A 20,955-nucleotide genomic window follows, 5' to 3' on the forward strand; every position below is an offset into this window, starting at 1 on the left:
CACATAAGAGTACAAGTTTGTCTGCCTTGTATCTGCTAAGTAAATATACGTGTGTATTTTAGATGTGGCATAATGTTTTAAAATCTCATTTTTACTGTTCAATTGCCGTGGTTATTATTTTCTTCTTAATGTATCAGACTGAGGGTGAGCTGAAAGTGCTGCATCTGAGACCTTATACTAGTTTAAATAACCATGTCCTGTTTACAGTTCAAAAAAGGGTTTATTTCTGTCCTTGTAACAGTGTGTACTATGTCCTATAGTACATGTTGCACCTGTTCAGACATAAGTAGAAGACATTATTATAGCTGTTGTGGGGAGAAGATTCCATATATATATATTTGGGAGGGAGGGAATGCTGAAGAAATGGCCTTCCCTTAATTTGTTTACCGGCCATCTCTTCTGCAGCCTTCCTCCTAAGCAAGATCGGTTTTCCCTGCTCCACTATTGTCTGGGGAAATCTATCTTCAGGAGTTGCTTTCTTAAAAAGATCTCATGCCCAATCATCAGAAGGCTTTGTGTGGTTTGCCTGTCAAAAGAGATATGTTTACACTTTCCATGCATGTGTTAAAGCTATCAGGTTACAAAGCAGAGTGGCTGATGCATTTCAGCCTTTCCTGCTAATATACACACCAAAAAAATGTATTTATGATAATTACACGGACTGCCTGGAACAATGCATTCCAACATCCTGTAACATAAATAAGGAAGGTGGGGCCAGCTGACATTAAACGGCTTGTGTGCCAGAAATCCTGATCTCCACTATATATATACCCTTTTCTATTGCACGGTCTCAGTCTGGCAGCGTTGAACCTGTTGCTGCATTAGCCGAGTTGTATTTTGCTAGATAGGGGAAGGAGGGTTGTCTGCTGTCTGGTAGGAGGGCTTTGTCTGTGTGTGCCTCTCTCTCTGTCTCTCACACTCTCGCTTTGCGCTCTCTCTCTCTCTCGCTCTCTCTCTCTCTCTCTCCCTTTCCCGTCTCTGTGGTTTGTAAGGTAGGTTGCAGTGTGTGTATATACACAACATCAAGAGCAGGAAAATGGACTCATTAGGGAGGCAGGCAGTCATTACCATTCACACTGCACTTCCAGGGAGACAGCGACTATGAGGAGACAAACTGAGGACTGGGGAGCAAGGTAGGCCAGTCAACTTTTATAAAAAAAGAAGAGGAGAGAGAGAATATTTTCCTTTCCTTTCCCCACAATCCCCCCCTTCCCTTGACACTTCTGTATTATCTCCTCTCCTCTTGCTGTTTTATTTTAGGGATGCAAGTTTGTGAGACCTATGTGTGAGCAGAAAATTTTGGAACATCTATAGGCCAGCCTCCTTCACAAATGCATCCCCCCCTTCCTCTATACCACTTATTTAAAGATATGCTGCTTTATAATATTTCACTTTAATTACTTTTTATTTTAAATCAGGAAAGGAAACAAATATGTTTGTTTTTCCAACACCGGTTCCAAGTAAATCAATATCTTTCACTCCTTTAAAACAACCCTCTCCGTATGTTAGTGGGTCTCTGCTTTTTCCTTTCTGTTTATGTTCCATCTGTCTGTCCATATATCATGTTCTCCTTGTTTACTGCTAAATGTTGTGTGTGTGTGTGTGTGTGTGTGTGTGTTTGTCTCTGTGTTTGCCAATGAGTTTTTAACTGTAATGCCGGTGACCAGAGATTACAGTTACTGTGCTTTGTTTGGTATCTGTTGTGAGTTTAAAGTCCATATTTTCGATATATGAAAACAAATTGCAACCTGGGAAGCAGGCCGCACTATTTTGAAAGGGATTTTAAAAATATATATAAATCATTCTTTGGGGATAGATGTTCTCGAATGCAATATTCTACATCCATCTGTTCCCTGCCTGCCAATATATATATATATATATATTTTAAAAAAATGATTGCTGCTAGTGTGTGAAAGAAGGAAAAAAAGAGAGAGTATAGCTTTTTTTTTTTTCTTAAACTAGATGGGCTACTCTTGAGGAATAAGAATTCAAACTTTCTAAAAGGGAGTTAGTATCCCTGATTTCTTCCAATCCTCTTCCTCCCCCCCCCCTCCACACGCACACACACGGATATATACACATAACTCTTTTCATCCCACACTCTCTTGAAGTGTTCTTGTGTCTTGCTCTGTGTTGATGCAGGGAGAGGGTCTTTTACAATGTACCAAAATGTCTTGAGAGAGGGTGCTTTATTTTTTTTAAAAAAGACTATTTATTCCTTTTCTCCCATAAGCTGTATATTGTTTCAAGCACTGGAGATGTTTACGAGATTATTTTTATTTTGCCAAGGAACAGACTGTGATGAGTGCCGAAGACCATTTTAAATTGTTTGAGGAGCTTTTCATGATAGTTCTTTCTCTCCCCCCCCCCCCCCGCAGTAGCTTTTAAAGGCTGGCCAAGCTGATCCATTTAGAAGGATTTTTAAACCTGAACTCATGTCTGTGCTTCTACAGAGTAAAACTAAAACACTCGCTGGCTATATAAAAAGAAAGCAGGAGAAAGTGGAAGGGAGTTACATAAAATATTGTGGAGAATCCATGAGTAATTACTATGCTATAGAAAATGGATGCTAATCAGTGGAGATCTTTCAACAGTCACAATCCATTAAAAACAAGATTATAAAATAACAAGAGACATACCTTATTTTAAATTGCATTAGGCCTTTCTTGATAACACAAAGGAGGCCTTACAGCTATTTACCTAACCCACCTAGCAGCGTAGAAGAGATTGCTCGCATCATTTATTTAATTTATACTTTCCAGATGATAAAGTTTTTGATGTTTTCAGTGTTGTCCACTTGAAAGCAGCGTGCCAAGTTTTTCTTTTGTTGCTGCTGTTGTTTTTTTAAACTTATAAGCTTCCCATCTCACCAGAGGATATGCTGGACAAGCCATGTTAATTTAAACTACTGCAACAAATGATCCAACAGACTTGGCAAATAAGGCTCCCTCTTGCTATATTGAATTGTTTTCAGCCCCTAATACTTTGATAAACATGCATTAAAATAAGTTTGGTTGGCAAAATGTTTTATGATGGACTTTTAAGTACTGTACAGTTTTCTGCAGTGTGACACTCCACCCCCAGCAGCCCAAGATGATGTTACTTCGGATAGCAATTCAGTTGCCTCTTTTATCTTCCCTTACTTATTATTTAAGTCAGACACACCAACAGTTGTTTTTAAGCAAGGACATATACTTCTTTTTAAATATATATGAACTAAGCATAAGAATCTGTAGCCTTAAAAGTGTATGTAGTTCCCCTGCCAGGAATTGCAGACCTTGAAACTTTGGTCTAGGCTGGGAGGTAGGAAAGCAAGAAGAGCTGTGTGCAAATTATTAAATGCCTCAGAGGGGGAGCAATTTGGTGAACGCTTGGCAAGCTTCAGCAGCAGTGTTCAGCTGCCAGTCACCCCATGTGAAGTGTATGTGTTTTCAGACACCTGATGCTTGCTTTTGAACTAGAATAGTATATATTCCCTTATAGGATACCTCTTTCAATTGCAGGGATCCTTGCAGGCTTATCGTATTTTATTTTATTGTAATATTTCATGAATTTGTGGTATGGAAGATGTTGTGCCAGCTGTTCTACATCCCCCTTTTTAAAAAAGGGTAAAAATATATTGCTTAATTTTATACGACCCTTGGTTGAGCAAAATATCACATTGCATGAGGCAAATCTCTCTGTGTGTGTGTGTGTGCTTTTTTCTGAGTTAAAAGAAGAATGTGGATTTTAAAAGAAAAAAATTGTCATTGAAAATATTTGATTTTTTTGGCATAAATTATTTCCCTGCAAAATCTCTCTTAATTAACAGAACTTGTATTGAGCCGTAACTTGTATGGTACTTGGTGGTAACTTGTATTGAGCCGTGAAAAGTAAACTTCAGAAGAAGTAACTGAGTGAGCAGTAATGAATGTTAGTAACATTGCTGGGCATAATAGGTTGCGCACCTTGCAGTTCTTTGAAACCCCTTTCCATCTAGTAGGAGAGCATCCTACAGTAGCATTGGTTTGGTCACAGTATGCTTTATTTTAGCGTTGGAACAGACAGTTATCTAACACACCCACATGAGGAAGTGCTCTGAAGTAGCTATTTCATGCTTTGCCATGCCCTGTAGCTAAAACAATTTGGACTGACTGGTATACATGTATTCTTCGTTAATTCCTTTGAGAGTTTAGTCAGTCCCTACTTGTTAATAGGACCAGAATGTGAAAATACCAAGCAGGCAAATTTGGTAGCAAAATGTCTACTAAACTGAAGTTTGTTTCGGAAATTATTTTCTGATATATTTGGCTTTAGGGTCACGACCCAAAGTTCATTGACTTCAATGGACTTTGGCTAAAGCCTTTATGGAAGAGAGAAAATCATTCAGTCCTTTTTACTTCATGAAGTCTTGTGGGACAGTTTTCTGATTTATTATAAATATTAAGTTTTCTCTCCTGCAAGAGAAGCATAGATGAATACCTATGAAGCATTAAAGAATAACAACAAAAGCAAGAAACTTAAAGACATTTAGAGTTAGTTTTAACTCCATTTAAAATATCCTTTCTGCATCTCTTAAAAAAAAGCCTTAGTAATTTTCAAGGAGAGCTGTTACATGAAACATTCTGCTCAGAAAAAGATGAAAAAAGTGACCTTCTTGATCAGTTTCATCCTTATGTAATTTTATAGGACTTCTCTACGGCAGCACAGCAAAGATACTTGTGGCCGTGAGGAGCTTAAAAAAAACCAAACGGTTCAAGTTTATTCCAAGTTATTTATTTTTAAAAAATATATATTAAACACTTTTAATTATTTATGTAACAAAACCAAAAAACCAAAAAAACAAACCCAGCATCTCCTCTGTCTGCATAGTATTGGCAATTCAGTTCCAGCATCAGCAGGGAAACTACCAGTATATGCAAAAGTGAAACTGGCTTCATATAAAATGCAAGTTCTGCTCAAGTAAACACAAAGTAAAACAAAAAACAACAAAAAAAACCCTAACCAATAAATGATGATGATAATGATGATTTAAATATGCTCACTTCTCTAATAGGCTTTCTTCAATAGCGATGTTATTGTAGTATGATAAAGTAGATCTTAACTCTTTTGTGCCATGGTTCCCAGTTACATACTGAGGTAAGAGTTTGTTTCTTCTCAGGCTTGGGACCCATTCAACTTAACTGCAATGTGTCCTGGATAGTCTTGGTTATTTTTCAGTATTCTGAAATTTTTGCTGAAAACTAATGCTTGCTGTTGCTTTTTTTGGGGGGGGACGACGACACATTTTTCTATTCTGTACCACTAGGGCCTGATCCTTTGCTTCCTCATTGTAATCGTGCTTCAGTCTCTAGCACTAATTAATTGAAGTGTTTGTTTTTGCCAGGATTCTAAGAAGGCCAGCAGGGGCTGAGGGTATTGTGAAATAGGTAGAAGGAATTGTGAAAGGAATGGACATATCCAGTTTTCATTAGTCGCAGGACGAACAGTATGTAACTTGGAGCTTTTGAAGGCATAGTTAAGGCATGGGTAGCTTCAAAACATAATGGGTACAAATCCGTATGCCACTGAAATCAAGTAGTGTGACTTGGCTCCTCTTAATTATATTTTATTATATTTTATTGCATCCATTGTTGTGTATAAAATAAAATTTAAAGAACAATGGACATCTACTAATTGTATGGCTTTGATTAAATGAGAATGGAAGGAGGCCTGTCTTTTGACATCTCTCTCTCTCTCTTTGCTTTGAGTCTGCTGTCTCTCACTTAGTAGTAACCCATATTCAGTTTTTCACAGGGCATATGCTTTTGTTGCTGCTGTCTCTGCTGTACTTGTTCTACAGATACCATAGACCGTTAAACAGGCATCCTTAATAGCAAATGTGTTCTGATTTAGCTTCGTTTTTCTGTTAAACGTGTGTGGCAAAAATGATGAAATCAATTCCCACTTTCCCTTATTGGATGCCTTGTTCAAGTTTCAGTTTATTCAATTTGAATTTTTAAAAATTAAGTGATATTAATTCTTCTGAATTGTAAGCAGCGTAAGGATATGCGGTGCATACAGTTTAACCAGTATGGTCAATTCAGATGTTTCCAATCTCTACACCATGATCTGGGGAGATCTTGAACATGCCTATTGGCTCCCTCTTCTCCCCCCACCCTATTTGTACAGGAATGTCCCCATCCTACCATAGTTTGCTGCAACCATAGTTATAGTCTTACATCTGATAACTGTGGTTAGAGCTATCTAGGATTTCTCCAAATCATGGTTTGAACCCTTGGTTTTGAGGCAACTGTGATTACCTTGTCTCTAATTGTAGTAGGCCCCAGTTATGACTCAACACTAAACTATAGTTAAAGCAAACCATGGAATAATAGGTCAAGAATAGGTGCAAGATGAAGGATGTCGATTAAGAAAGTTCTATTATTTGAAGTTTGAAATTTTATGTTTAAATTAAACCATTATGAATGGAAGCTTTTGTTTCACTAAAATGTGAACACTCCACAATCAATGGTTGAGTTTACCTAAATATCATCGTCTGGTTGTATTGAGGTCTCTGTGCCGCTGCTGATAGTGTAGCTCAATCTCAATTCTGATACACATTTACAAAAAGTTATTGCATTCCAGTCAGTATTTCCCCCCGCCCTGTTCTGTTTAGATTGCAGTCCTTAGCTCATTTACATGGGAGTACAGTAGTACCTCTGGTTACAAACGCATTGGGTTACAGACTCCGCTAACCTGGAAGTAGTACCTCGGGTTAAGAACTTTCCCTCAGGATGAGAACAGAAATCATGTGCTGGCGGCACGGCAGCAACAGGAGGTCCCATTAGCTAAAGTGGTACCTCAGGTTAAGAACAGTTTCGGGTTAAGAACAGACCTTCGGAACGAATTAAGTTTGTAAGTCTTGTTGAATCTAGAGGGACTTAACTGAGGAAGCCATTCAGAGGACTGGACAGTCCTGGGTGGAATTTCTTCAACATACATTTTTATTTTTGAGCAGGTTTGTAGTGATAGGTCATTAGCATGATATGACTGAAGGAAGGAACACTGAATACAGATGCTTGCATTTCACAGTATCCAGGCTATTTATAACCCCTGAAACTAATTGATTACTGACATTGTGTTTTTCTCTAGTTTAAAAAAGCACACCCTCTAGATACAGGTCTTTGAGAAACTTTGTTGTTTTCAAATTCCAGGCAGGCTTATAAATGTGCTATCAAGATAGGATTGAAAACTTTGGGCGAAGTTCCCACACTTATATTGTTTGCTTTGGTTTATAAGAGACAGTATAGGGGCCACTATATTAAAAAACAGATAATGGTGTACTGTTGTCTGATAAGCTGCAGGTGTCTTAGGAAGGAGATGGGATTTGAGTAGAAAAGCTTGGAGCTGATAAAATATGGGAGAATGGAAAGGTTTGGTTTTGTTAAATCTAAGGCAGTGTTTGTACTGGTGCAAATCTACAGATTTGCTCCAATTATACGTTTGATTCAGCTGCAGAGCTAGTCTATGTCCATCTGCTCTGCAGCATGACCAAACATAACTTGTGACTCAGTGGGAGCATTCAGTCAAGAGTGCTTTTGATGTGAGGTTGTCCTTTACTACGCTATTCCTGTTTTTGAGGTCCCCTTAATCTCACTTCAACAGAGACATCTCTGTGGTGCAATGAGTCAGTACACCTCACTGTTAACCAGAAGGTTGGTGGTTCAAGCCCACCCGGGGATGGCTGTAGGCAGGATTCTTGCATTGCAGGGAGTTGTACTAGATGACCCTCGAGGTCCCTTTCCAATTATGCAGTTCTATGATGCTATGAAATATGTGCTTGTTTTGAAAATTGCTAACCAGCAAGAAGGAAGTATTACTGGAGCATGTTAGCTAGATCTGGAACAAAACAGAAGCTCTCTTCAGACATTCAGCGAACATTTGAGGGCTTAAATTGTGGAGGGGCTGTGCACTCCCCACCCTCAATGTTCCTGTTTCTACCCCTGTCCTTTCCTACATTGATTGAGACGGCCTAGACTGGGATTCTTCCATTGTTTGGTTGAATACGTTTAGAGTCCCCTCAGTGATTGAGATTGTGCAGGATTCCATATTGTAGGAAGGATTCTGAGTGGGTTCAGCTGAAAGCTCTTCAACTTTCCAGCTGCAACATGCAAAGTTTGGAGCTAGAACCAGTGGGGACAGGACCTTTAGGGACAGGTCCTTCACATGAAGCCCCAGGCTGCCTCCTCAGTTTATACCCATATGTGTTCTTCAACACCTGAGCAATACATGAGCAACAGGCTTAAATGACACTTGATAGCCAAAAGGGGTGTAAGTGCTGCAACCTTGTATGTTCTAGTACAAAAAGTGAAATACTGTGGTGGAACCAAGATTAGTTACACCACCACTGGAGATGGTGTGACTTCAAAAGGCAGAAAAGATTAGGAACCAGCGTTAGAAATGTATAATTGTGTATAGTACTGCAAGAAACTGAAGCCAGGGCCTCTCAATATTTTCCCTCATTCAGTTTTCATTCCAATCTGTAGGGATTATTATTGATAATTTATACCCACTTAAAATATATAATTGTATTACACTTAAGCATTATACATTACACAGTAAAAAAAACCACAACCCAACCCTAAACAGATCTGTTGCTTGCCAGCGCTATGAAAACATTGACCCAAAGTGTGGCTCCTCATGGAGCTTCATATTTTTAAACAGGTTAACAACAAATCACAGAAGACATCTGTGAACACAGGTGACTTATAATTTGATTGTGAATTTGCGGGGCATCAAAAGATAGTAAAGAAAGCACCAGACAGATATCCCTTAGGAAGGATACAAGGTACAGCTATAGAAAAGCTGCTGTCTACTAGCTGCCTACCTAATGTCTGATTATATTTGCTGGTCCCAGGTAGCTTAAAACAGGGGTGGGGAATCTTTTCAGCCTAAGGGCTTCATTTCCTTCTGGCCAACCTTCAGAGGCCCACAAAAGTGGGCAGAGCAACTAACATCAGTGTTACCTTTGTTCTACAGGCTAGTTTCTTGCTGGCTACGTAAGAGTTGGAGTCTCTTCTCACCCTTGAGTAGTTTGAATTCTCTATTTTGTTCCCCCGCAGCAGGATCTTCTATCACTGAGCCTGAAGTTATAGGTGTCCTCCCCCCCCCCCTTTCTTTCTTGTGTATTTGTTACTTCACTTGCCTTAGATTAGATATCTGGGACATTTTGGCGCTGAATGCATTATAATAATACAGCAATTGGCATCTGCCCCACCATCACTGCCCCCATGCAGTATTGCATGTAGCCAAAGGACTTATCAACATTTTGCTTTCTGCATCTGAGATCTGACTTGCACTGGACTCGTAAAGTCATAAAAGAACATTCTGCATTTCTACAGAACTGCTGGCTAGAGTTAACTATGCAAGAATGCTTTAGGATTTTTTTCTCAACTCTCTTGGTTGGTTGCTAAAATATTATTTCCTATGGGCAATGTCGTCTCTCACTTCCCATTTGCATGTCTGACATCACGGAGATGCAATCTTCCAAGCTAATGGTGTATTGAATTGTCTCCACTCCTATGGCAGGTTTCCCAAAATAAATGGGCGATGGAGAATGAGCTCTTTCGCTTTGGTGTTTCTGGAGGTCACAACTAGAGTTTGGTGCATGTTTGGCCAGTTGTTGTTGTTTTCTGCCTGGAAACAGAGGATTTGGCATCAAGGGTTCCTGAATTTGGCATCTGTACTGCCATAATCCTGACAATAAGTACTGTTAGAACCAATAGAAACCTGTTTCAAAAGTCCAGTTGGTGCTGACTCATGAACGAACTGTATGAGGTCCAAGCAGCTTGTTTCATAACTTCCAACATTTCATTTTAAAAAATCAAGCCAGAGCTGCCAAATTTTTAAGGTTTCAAATCTCGCTCCAATTGGACAGAAAGTGGGTTTTTTGTTTTTTTCAAAAAAAGAAGATGCTGACATTTCCTAAAAACGCGGGTTCTTTCTGCGCCATACAGACTTTAAACCATTTGTCCTATGAGCCAGTACAGTTCGGCCTGAAATGTTTCACTGCTGTGAAACCAGCTGCTCCTGCCTAGTTCAGAAGTCTGGAGTATATTTTTCACATTATGTTCTGCTAAACCATACGGATTATTTAAGAATGTGTTTTAAGAATATATTTATCTGAATGTAAGGATTTGTTAAATTTTCCTGTAATCTTCCACTAAAGCATTTTGTTTTTCTTGCCACGGTGTTCATTGGTAATAAATCTGGTGTGTTTTTCCCCCTGGTAGCTTTTGTTGCATGTTTTTTTTTTTTTAAAAAATCCTTTTGCTCTTTTGACAACCAAATCCATAATAATCTACATGAAAACCAGCTCTCTGTTGTTTCAAAGGAACTTGCTTACAAGTATGCCTACTTACCATCAAGGTATAAAACAGGTGAGCTGTTACAAATTTGAAATGGTGTATGGCTGCCCTGGTCAACCATATGAGATTGGTGATGCCACCTTGGCAGGCTGTATTCCCCTATCTGCACAGCACTGAAACTGAACTGATGATTCTGGAAACTCGAACTGGCTGGCTGGATCCTGGATGTCAGGAGAAGCAACTTATTTCTCGTGGAAATAGAATACTCGCTCCTCTTTCATTCCTCTGCCTCAGCCAACTACTTATTAATTGGGAATAATATTTTTTAATGTGCCATACAAATTCCATACTAAATATACACACACGGCAAAAGATGTTGTATTGCAGGGGTCAGCAAACTTTTTCAGCAGGGGGCCGGTCCACTGTCCCTCAGACCTTTGGGGGGGAAATGAACGGATTATATGCCCCACAAATAACCCAGAGATGCATTTTAAATAAAAGCACACATTCTACTCATGTAAAAACACACTGATTCCCGGACCGTCTGCAGGATGGATTAAGAAGGCGATTGGGCTGGATCCGGCCTCTGGGCCTTAGTTTGCCTACCCATGGTTTATTGTATTGAAAGTCTCCTAGGGTAAGTTGCACCTTCTACTGTACTTGTAATTTGCTAATCATGAACAAGGTGTTCTGTTGTCCCTGGGAAGAGTAGAGAGGGGAGTTAACTTCAGAGAGGGAGGTCTGCTGCGGGAGATTGTCCCTGGATGGCAGCAGAGCTTTCCAATACAAGCACTCCTATCCGTGCTCTGTTACTAAGGGATGTACAGTGGTGCATTGGGCTGGATCAGGGAAGGCCTTGGATGCATATGATCCAGAATATTCCCCTTCACTAAACATGCCCAGGGCAAGGTGTGTGGGGAGAAGCCACAGGAGCTTTGTAGCTGGCTTCATTATTTTCACTTTCATTAGTATCAAATAGAAAGAAAACGAGTTGCCACCCCTCACCTTCTGCCCTGGCTTGCACAAGCCTGGAAAAAGTCAGGATGCGACAGTTCCTCTACCATAAGCTCTGCACCTCCATATGATAGTTTTCTGAAGCTATAAATCAAGACGAAAGAAAATACTACATAAAACTGGCCATTTATTCCTGTCTTGTGCTTATAGTGTTTTAACTAGTTTCTTACAAATCTATAAGAATATCTGTCTTCATAATTGTTGAGGTGCTGAAAGAATATTTTGATATGGTACTTTGAATGGATGATGGAACGAACGAACGAATAAATGAATGGATGGATAAATAAATAAATAAATAAATAAATAAATGTATATTTATTTATTGAAGATCCGTCCCTATTTGCATGCTTGTTGACACACTGGACAAATCCCAGAGGGTGACGAAAGATTTACCATTGTCAAAGCCGTACTGATACTTTATCAACAAGGCTTGTTCTTCAAAGTGTTTAAAAATTATGCCATTAACAATAGTTACCATCAGTTTATGCGGAACAGATATAAAGCTGACAGGTCTGTAATTTTCTACTAAAACATGCACCAATTATCTTTTAAAACAATAGTATTGTGTTGGCCACTATCCAGATTTTTGCAAAAGGGCAGATTTTAGTGACAAGTTACATATTTTATTGGAATAGTCTTGCAATTTCACATTTGAGATCTGTAAGAACTTTTTGGTGAATGCCATCTGGCCTGAGTGATTTGTATTTTTTTTTTTTTTGTCAGTTAGTTTGAAGACTAATTCTTTTTTTAACTGTGTACTGTACCTTCTTTTGCTAAACTTCCTTGCATTCAACAAACAGACTAAGAAGCATATCTGAGGAGGGTTTCAGCTAGTGCCGTGTGTGATTCTTCTCATGTATACTTTAATGTTTTTAGCCAGCTTCAGTACTGACAGGTTGAATATGGCAAAGGTTCTCAAAGTTTAGGAGAAATACTAGAATTCTTTTCTCAGACTAATAAGTAAGCTCTTTTACTCATTCTTCAACTTGTATATTATAATTATCAGCTGATTGATTGCCTATTTATAGATTATGATAATGCAAACCTGAAGTTTTCTTTTTAATTGGCAGCAGATTTGATTACAGGTGTTAGTTAATACAACCTAGAAATGTAGGCATGCTGTAACTTTAATATGACTTTTGAGGTCTGCTCTGAGGACTTCGGACAAAAATGAGAGTATAAGTCTAATAAAAAAAATTGAACCTCTTTTCAGATGTCTTGGAGAAGAGAAAAAATAACAGCAGAAGGATACTTTTTATCAACTTTTTAATGCTCTGTAATAAGTTAACTATTCAATGTCTGATTTTAATTAGAATTTCAAGCTTGAAAGCAATGATTATTTATAAGAAAAAAATGTGTGGTTTTTTGAGAATTTTGCATTTAGGTGGATGTTTCAAAAGAACATTTGTGTAGAAAAAGTAAGGATTGAAAACTTTACTACCCGTACAAAAAAAGAGCAGGCAGATTTCTTCTGTGGTTTCTCTTCATGAAGGAAAAGCAGGATCAATTTTTAAAAATGAAAACAATGGTGTTACAAATTGATGGATAGAAAAATGATATGTAAAAAAATATGAATTAGAATTCTCATTTTACAAATACAAAGAGCAATCTGTTGTAAATGAGGCAAAGTTTTAATCAATTTTACTGCTAGAGCTTTCATTGCAGATAAAAATTCACCCACTGATTGTCAGTAGGGCTGAGAGTGAAGGTCATACGGCTATGCAGCCTGCCAAATTTGAAGAAGAAACAACTTACATGGCTTTCGCTTACAAAGCTAGCAGATTTTTGCGTTTCTTTGTGGAACCTCTATGGCGTTCCTTCCAACAATAAAAACCACCAGCAAATGAAGTTGATGGCTCATTTCAAATCAACATCAGTATATCTTTTAAACCTTGATCTTCCACAGTAATGATGAGATTTGTACTTGTTCATTTTAAGCTATTTTTGTCTCTGGTGTGCTACTTAAATAGGGATTATCTGTTTTCCAATTCCCATAGCAATGAAAAGGAAAAAAAGCCAACCCTGGAATTGGTGTTAAATAGTTATGTATAAAAGTATGAACTATCACAAACTTTAAGGGGAACTTTCCCAGTTTTGAGATGTTGGAAATATATAACTGTAATAGGCAAGCAGTCAACAAATAATTAGCCCTAGCTTCTGTTAAAGAAATATTGACCCTTCTTAGACCCGTTTTTGATTGGTTAGATCTTCCACATTCTTAAACAAGAAAGGGCCAGAGCAGCATTTGAAAATGGAGACCTGTTATCAGCTGAGCCAGAGAATGGAACAAGATAGATAACTGGATATGTCCGTGTTGATGCAACAGGAGTAGCTGCCCATAACAACTGAACTTACACTTCTACAGCAGTGTTTAACCAGGAATCTCAGAATACTTTATGAGTATCAATCGCTTTAGTCTTTTTCAATTTCTCTGCTAGATGGAAGGATATAATCTTACAAAAGGAAAAACCTTATATGGAACCGATAGTTTACCAGACAGCAGTTCACTAAAGGATAGACAGGAATTGCACATCACAACACAGAAACTGTGACACGAAACTTTGCAGTCCTTTTTCATTTTAGGCATATGTATATTTCTCAGACTTTACAGACCAATTCTAATTGGAAGCAAGTTCCATTCAGTTTGTTGAGATTTATTTACATCCAAGTAAGTTTGCTTGGGATTGCAGCCTCTTAATGACTTGCTAGAATGTTCAGTACTTTATTCTTTTAATAGAGTGCTGATTTTCTCCAGGCTGTTTTTCTGCTTGTAGTGTAAAAAACAAAAACAAAAACCACGTTCAGTGTATTTAGCATAACTTTTCCAACCATCCTTTGAAGTTATTCATTTGGCATTCCTACAATCATAATTGCCTACTGGACTGCAGAGCAGGTTTTGAGACCCTTATGCGAAGAAGAGAATTCTACAGAGAGCTGGTCCAATCCTTCTTTTCCTGTTCTTTGATAACAAAGGATGGAAAGTCTGACTGGACTGTATGGAAGCCGATTGTGGCTATGCTTATTTTAATGAAAGAAAAGTAGCACTGTGCCTTCTTGCATTTAAGAGTATGGGGCCTAAATGTGCTGTTCTCCATTCACTAGGTAGATGTAGCTGTCGCTCATTTCAAAGAAAATAAGAGAACCAAAGAATTTTCTAGGCAACATACTGAGAGGTTTTCTTTGCTTGTCTGTGTTGAATTATCAATGGAGAATGACCATATGCAAGTAGTAATAGAGGGCATACAAGGAATGGACTGGACAGGGAGATGTATCACTTAAGCAGCTACAACAGGCACTACTGATTAAAAACAACTGGAAGGAAAATGTTCACACGCATGCATGCACCCACACCCACCCACATGTAGTGCTTATTTCTACATTAGAGATCACTGACCCTCTCTACTCATTCCCACTCCTCAAAATATCTGGGAGATGCAGATCTCCCATTTACTATTATTATTAAAAATTTGTATACCACTCTATACCTACATATCTCAGACTACTTCCAGCCATTACCTTATTTTTCATTAGGGACTGTGCCTGTTACTGGGCCTTGTTCAAATACCCATTTGAGACCAAACAGGAAGAAACAGTTATTGGTGTTCCCCATGTGTTCAAATGGACATGAATTGCTACCCTTGGATGTGTTGAATGCTACAACCATTTTCAGGAATGACTTTTTGTTTGAAGGATTATGAAACACATTATATTTACTTAAACTTGCTTTTAGTATGTATTCTCCACTTTTTAGTAATTGTCAAGTTTGTAAAAGCTAGGATGAAAGTTGTTAAACATTCTCATTTTATTAGCTTCTGCAATGGATGCAGATGTTATAGGTGGACTGGTTGCTCACTGAATCTGATTTATGTTGTGTTCAGCAGTATATCTTCTGGAAAGATAAAGATCAATGGAATATCTTCAGTAGTCATTTATATTCCTTTTATTTTACTTTAGTTTGCATTTAAGATGCGTCCATGTGATTGTTCAGAATAGTGATAGATATACAGCCAATGCATTTTTACACATTGCAGACAATTGCAAGATGTGACTTATTTAGACCAACCTGTACAACCATTGATTATCTGAGTGTGAACCCAGGTCTCCTGGATCCAAATGCTTCACCCAGTTTGAACAACAGTAGGTCTATGTATTGAATCTATTGAACTGTATGGGTGTGTGTATATGCATTATATCAGAAGGATATATTTAATTCTAACATCCAGTTTTAGGCATCACTTGAACTAAGTACTGAACGTACAAAAGTGTACATTGAATCATATTTGGGGGAAAGAACTAGCTTGACTTTCATAGCTGCTATATATAATTGGAAAGTCAGTTGCCTAATTATGAGATTGGATGAAGGTCTCGCAAGGATTCCAGGAATTGGAAACTTCAAAAGCTGAGGCTGGGATCTAGCTCGATGAGCTACAGTAGACTATGTGCATTCAAACCTTGGATATCTTTTTTAGGCATAGAAGGGAACTAAGGTGTGCCATATCAATCCACACATCTGGCATTTGTTGTTAAGCCTGTAGATTGGCTGGTCCTGGTATAAATACTAGTAGCCAGGCCTTTTCCAACACTGCATTCTGCTTGCTACACTTTTGGCTTCTCCAATTTTCAGTTCAGACCACTGATCTCAGGAGCCCTCAGCTGGATTGCACACCCTTCAGTTCTGGATAGTGACTACTTGCATCCTGGCCTTATGCCAAAGAAAAAAAATAATAATTTGGAGGTGGTTTTCTTGAATGCTTGCTCAAAGCCATAGAACTGATGGTAGCTTCATAACCTAGATGTCATAGGTGATATCCCTAAACTGTAACTTTGAGACAACATTTCTTCAAAAATATTGAAACTCGGTTAATTACTGAAAATTAAGTTTATTTTCTAATTTAAAAGGCAAATTCTAATTTAAAAGGCTACATATTACAGTGGCAGCACTTGGCGGTATTTTGGAGAAATTTGTTGGTGTAATGTGTGTGTGACTTGGGGACGCGGGTGGTGCTGTGGGTTAAACCACAGAGCATAGGACTTGCCGATCAGAAGGTAGGTGGTTCGAATCCCCGCGACGGGGTGATCTCCCGTTGCTCGGTCCCTGCTCCTACCAACCTAGCAGTTCGAAAGCATGTCAAAGTGCAAGTAGATAAATAGGTACCGCTCAGGCAGGAAGGTAAACGGCATTTCCATGCGCTGTTCTGGTTCGCCAGAAGCGGCTTAGTCATGCTGGCCACATGACCCGGAATCTGTACGCTGGCTCCCTTGGCCCATAAAGTGAGATGAGCGCCGCAACCCCAGAGTTGGTCACGACTGGACCTAATGGTCAGGGGTCCCTTTACCTTTATTAATGTGTGTGACTTGAGTGCCAGCTTTTCCCATGGTATAATGTTGCTTCAAATATGCAAATCTGGAGCTTGCAAACATAAGACCCAAGTGTGTTAGAGCTGTTATTATAGCCCTTCTGTGTTGGAGGTGCTATTATGATACAGATGCAGTCCAATTTTGAGATCATACAAATCTGTGGAACTGAAACATAAGTACGAGCCTTCTATTGATGTTTATAAAAATTCAGCTTTCAGCAGGGTAGCATGTCCTTAAGCCTTTTGAATAGTATATGGAGATATTATTATTATTATTAGAAGTATTATAGCCAAGTGGAAAAAGTAGGGTTTCTTTGAATTGTGGGAGAACATATGCAGAGTGGCTTAGGGTTAAGGACACTTCAAATGCTAGAAGTTGGTACACAACAAGCTGTTACATTTTTTTCTTGTACTCTCTAACACCAAAATAGTTGCTACATGTGCTTGTTGAGAGACTCATTTGTCCACTGTTTACATACAGTTAGAATATAAAGATACACCGTACCTGCAATTCTTGGGAGGTAAAAGAAGGTTCAATACATTACCTTGTTCATTACCATGTGATTATACGCACAGGGGTTAAGGGTGCATGGTGCATGGCATGGTTTGTGCAGAAAATCACCACAAGTTGCTGATTTTGAAGATGACTTCAGAAAGAGAACCACTAATAAATAATAATCTTGCTGAGAACATGATGTTGATATATAGTTTAGGTAGGGATATTTGGTTTCCAGCTCACCTAATCCTTTCTATTGACTGGTAACTGTTTTTCATTTCTGGACATTCAAACCACTGTTAATGCACAATTTTCAGTTCACATCTTCCCTTTTCTTTCAGGTTACTAGTATAAATATCCATAGTGGTCATTGGTAATCTGTGGGGAGGGGCAGAAACAAGGCAAAAGCTGAAAGCTGGCAAATTGTGTAGAAGTCATTTAAGCAATCAGTTTCAGAATATTTCCAAGGAAGCCAAAAGGCAGACTGACCACATTGTGGGACAGAGCCAGCCCATGGAAAAATAATGGAATAGATGACATCCTCTTACCCTCATCATGTTCTTGAATGACTGCAATATAAATCTAACAAGAATCCACTCTAGTTTCCCCTCTTTGCTTGAAGGGAAAGTTACATGTCATATCAAAATGTAATTTTGCTTGTAAATATGTATTTCGGGAGAGGGTTGCCTCTTTTTCTTATTATCAACTGGTAAGATATTTATCCCTTAATCTGCCATGTTGTTTCTCTGTCACTGTATGTGTGTGAGTGTGCTGCTTGTCTGTTTGCCAGATTTTTCTTTGTCTTTATCAATTTATCATGGCACTCATTTGTGAGAAAACAGGATATTGGCTGTGTTGCATTTTAAAAAATGCTTCTTTAAAAATGTGTGCCTTTTGCAGATTTTGGCGGCTTAAATTTGCACTCTTAGAGGTGTCAGGCTGTGTGTGTTGTTGTTGTTTTTTAAAAAAGCTTTTGCATCAGGAAGTGTCGGGATGATTTTTTTGTGTATGTTTGTCTGTCCATCTGTCTGCTGGTCTTTATTAAGCTGTGCAGCGAGACAGCAGGTTACTATCTGTGTGTGCGTGAAATTAGCTAATTGGTGTTAGCAGCAATATTTTCACATGTTTTATAAGCAAAGTGCAGCAAGGTATATAAATGTAGATATGATCCAGACACACACATACACGTACGCAAGCCTGTCGCTGCTCATGCATAGATGCTCAGAAGTAATTAATGTTAATAAGATTTTAATGTGCTTGTGAGATCATAATGAGGAGAAATGAATGCTCTGATTAGAAAAAGGTAACTGTGAGTGTGTTTTGGATTAGACAAGATTTCCTTTTTTTCTTTTTAATAAACTGCAATTTTAGAACTTGTTTGTGATTGCATCAATCGGTTTTTATTTTCAAATTAGAGGTCTGTTTAGCCATTTTAATGATTAGCCAAATAAATGGGTAAACCCTTGATGATAAAGAACCATGCAGATTTCTTCATTTGTAAAGGAGTGCTTCTATAGGGGCTGGGCTCCCTTGTTGTTTTTGTCATATATGTTCCTTATTGCCTTTTTAAACCTCTTCATAAGCTGCTCCCAGAAATAGAGTTCATTTTTATAAATGTAGATACAGTCCATATCTATCACAGAAGAGTAATCGGCCATTGAGACTATTGTGCAAAAAGGGATTCCTGTCCCTTAGTCAAGTGCATTGTGTGTTGACCCCCCCCCCCTTTAATTAGATAGCCAAATACATACTGACTGTTTCCTCACTAATTGGAATATTTCTTTGTGATCTGAAGTAACAACGTTTTAAAGGTAACATTCTCTCGTGTTTCTGGACTTGGGTACCATGTGGTCATGAAGGAAACTTTAGGGGTCTTTCCCCCAGCCTATATCCACCATAGATTGCCTTTCATTTCCATGGTTGTTTTATAACAAAAAGCTACTGACTTCTATTCTCATGGAAACACATCCGATTAAAACACAAACAGACAATTTCAATATTTTGTTATTATAATACTTATGTTGTTTTGCTGCTTTAATTTCTATGCTGTTAGCTCCTTCGTGTTTTGTAGTGAATGAAAAGGATAGAAATTTAGAAAAGAATTTTTTAAATGATGCAAGATCTATTTTTATGATATGAATAAAATTATCTTGTGCATTTATGCTGTCTGACACGTGTTGCATTAGTTCTGGACAACTCTATCCTTTTGAGTCTGGCTTTTGGCCTGGGGCTGGGTCGAATATTGGATTAGTCACTGTGATGAGCAACATTTCCTGGGAAATGGGTGAGGGGGTAGTACCACTCTATTGACTCTGTTTGACCTCTCAGTGGCTTTTTTGATATGATGGATCATCAAACTTTGGTACAAAGTCCTGGCAAGTGTGCAAGTGACTGCCATCATATTCAAAAGCCATTGCTGGCAGAATGTAGTGGATCCACACCACTATAGCCTCTGTCGCAGATTGTAACTGATTCCGGACAAGGTACTGAAGATGGTTCTCAACAATTTGGTGGCTGTAGCTCTCATTTGTTTGGAGGCCTGTCCTTCTAGAGTTGAGGCTTGGAGCACATGGTTTATAGTTCTGTGGTCAACTTCACACTATTTGTCCATGGTGTCTGTTTCTCTTGTGATATTCTGGGTTGAAATAGAATTAGGAGATGGTTGCTATCGAGCAGTAAAAATGTGAGCAGAAACTTTTAATTACGAAGTACCCCAAAATATTTTTCATGCAGTGTAAATACACTATATGTACATGTTGCCACTCCACATGTTGGTGGTAGGCCGTGACGGGACATTCGGCCCCCAGGCACTGCCCTAGGATGCTGTCTGCTCGTTCTGGCCTGACAACAAATGGTACTCAGATGTTATTATCCCATTGTGCTCTGTGCAACAGACCTTTCCATCATTCACATTGTCATTGTAACAGATAACTGTTGTGTATCAGGGTATGAAGGTTTGTGCTGGCATGGGTACCTCTTCAGTGCTCAAAATTCCCATGTGATTGTTGTGCAGACTGTCCATATTCTTTTTCTATGTGTACTGTAGCATTTTTGCTTGGTGCTACGACTACATATCTACCAATACTGGCTGTCTTTGAATAATGGATCTGAACTATTCTGGTGTACTAACTTGACATCCTGAATTGGCTAGCATTGCTGGCACAAGGCAACCAGTTCTGTACTTTGCTGGTGCGGCACTATTTTTTCTCTGAGCTGAATATTTATTTGCTTGTTTCAGGTCTTTTAGACATTGGAATAATATTACTCAGTTTCTCTGTATAGTCTCCTCTATACCGATTAACAAGAAATCCTTGGCTTGAAAAGTTGCATTTATTATTGAGATAATATTTTAAAATCATTGGAAGCTTGAGGAACGCCAGTTACTACTATTTTCATGGTTTTAACTACTTTTCTCCCTTACAGCAGCCCTGTTTCTGAAAACTACCTTATAGGATACCTAAGACATGAAGTGGGAACAAAATAATGCAAAGCCATGATGGCCAGTTATTGATCTAGAAATGTAAAAATGGCCAAGTAATTAAGACATTGGGTGATTGCCAGCCTAGTTATGGAGCAGACCCATTGAAATCAGTGGTGTTGAATAGGATTTACTTGGATATCACCAAATCTTGCTAATTTCTCATCATTTCTTAGAGTTAAAACCTTTGCTTGGTCTGCAATACAGTGTATGGAAGCAATAAATTAAGCAATAATTTAAATCATGTGAGTACTAATAAATTTCTGCATTAGACTGCTAAGT

The 20,955-nt window shown here is 38.5% G+C and overlaps 1 protein-coding gene across 10 annotated transcripts in view; it reads left to right on the plus strand.

Moving 5' to 3' along the window:
* The first annotated feature begins 809 nt into the window (after positions 1–809).
* ZBTB20 (zinc finger and BTB domain containing 20) overlaps positions 810–20,955 on the plus strand; it is a 504,516-nt gene continuing 484,370 nt past the window's right edge. For all 10 annotated transcript variants that reach the window (XM_079973673.1, XM_079973666.1, XM_079973667.1 and 7 more), the window contains exon 1: positions 810–1,133. The gene's annotated coding sequence lies outside the window, so the exon portion shown is untranslated. The remainder of the gene's footprint in view (positions 1,134–20,955) is intronic.

This window comes from Podarcis cretensis (assembly GCF_951804945.1).
Source record: "Podarcis cretensis genome assembly, chromosome: 4".
Lineage (NCBI taxonomy): Eukaryota > Metazoa > Chordata > Lepidosauria > Squamata > Lacertidae > Podarcis > Podarcis cretensis.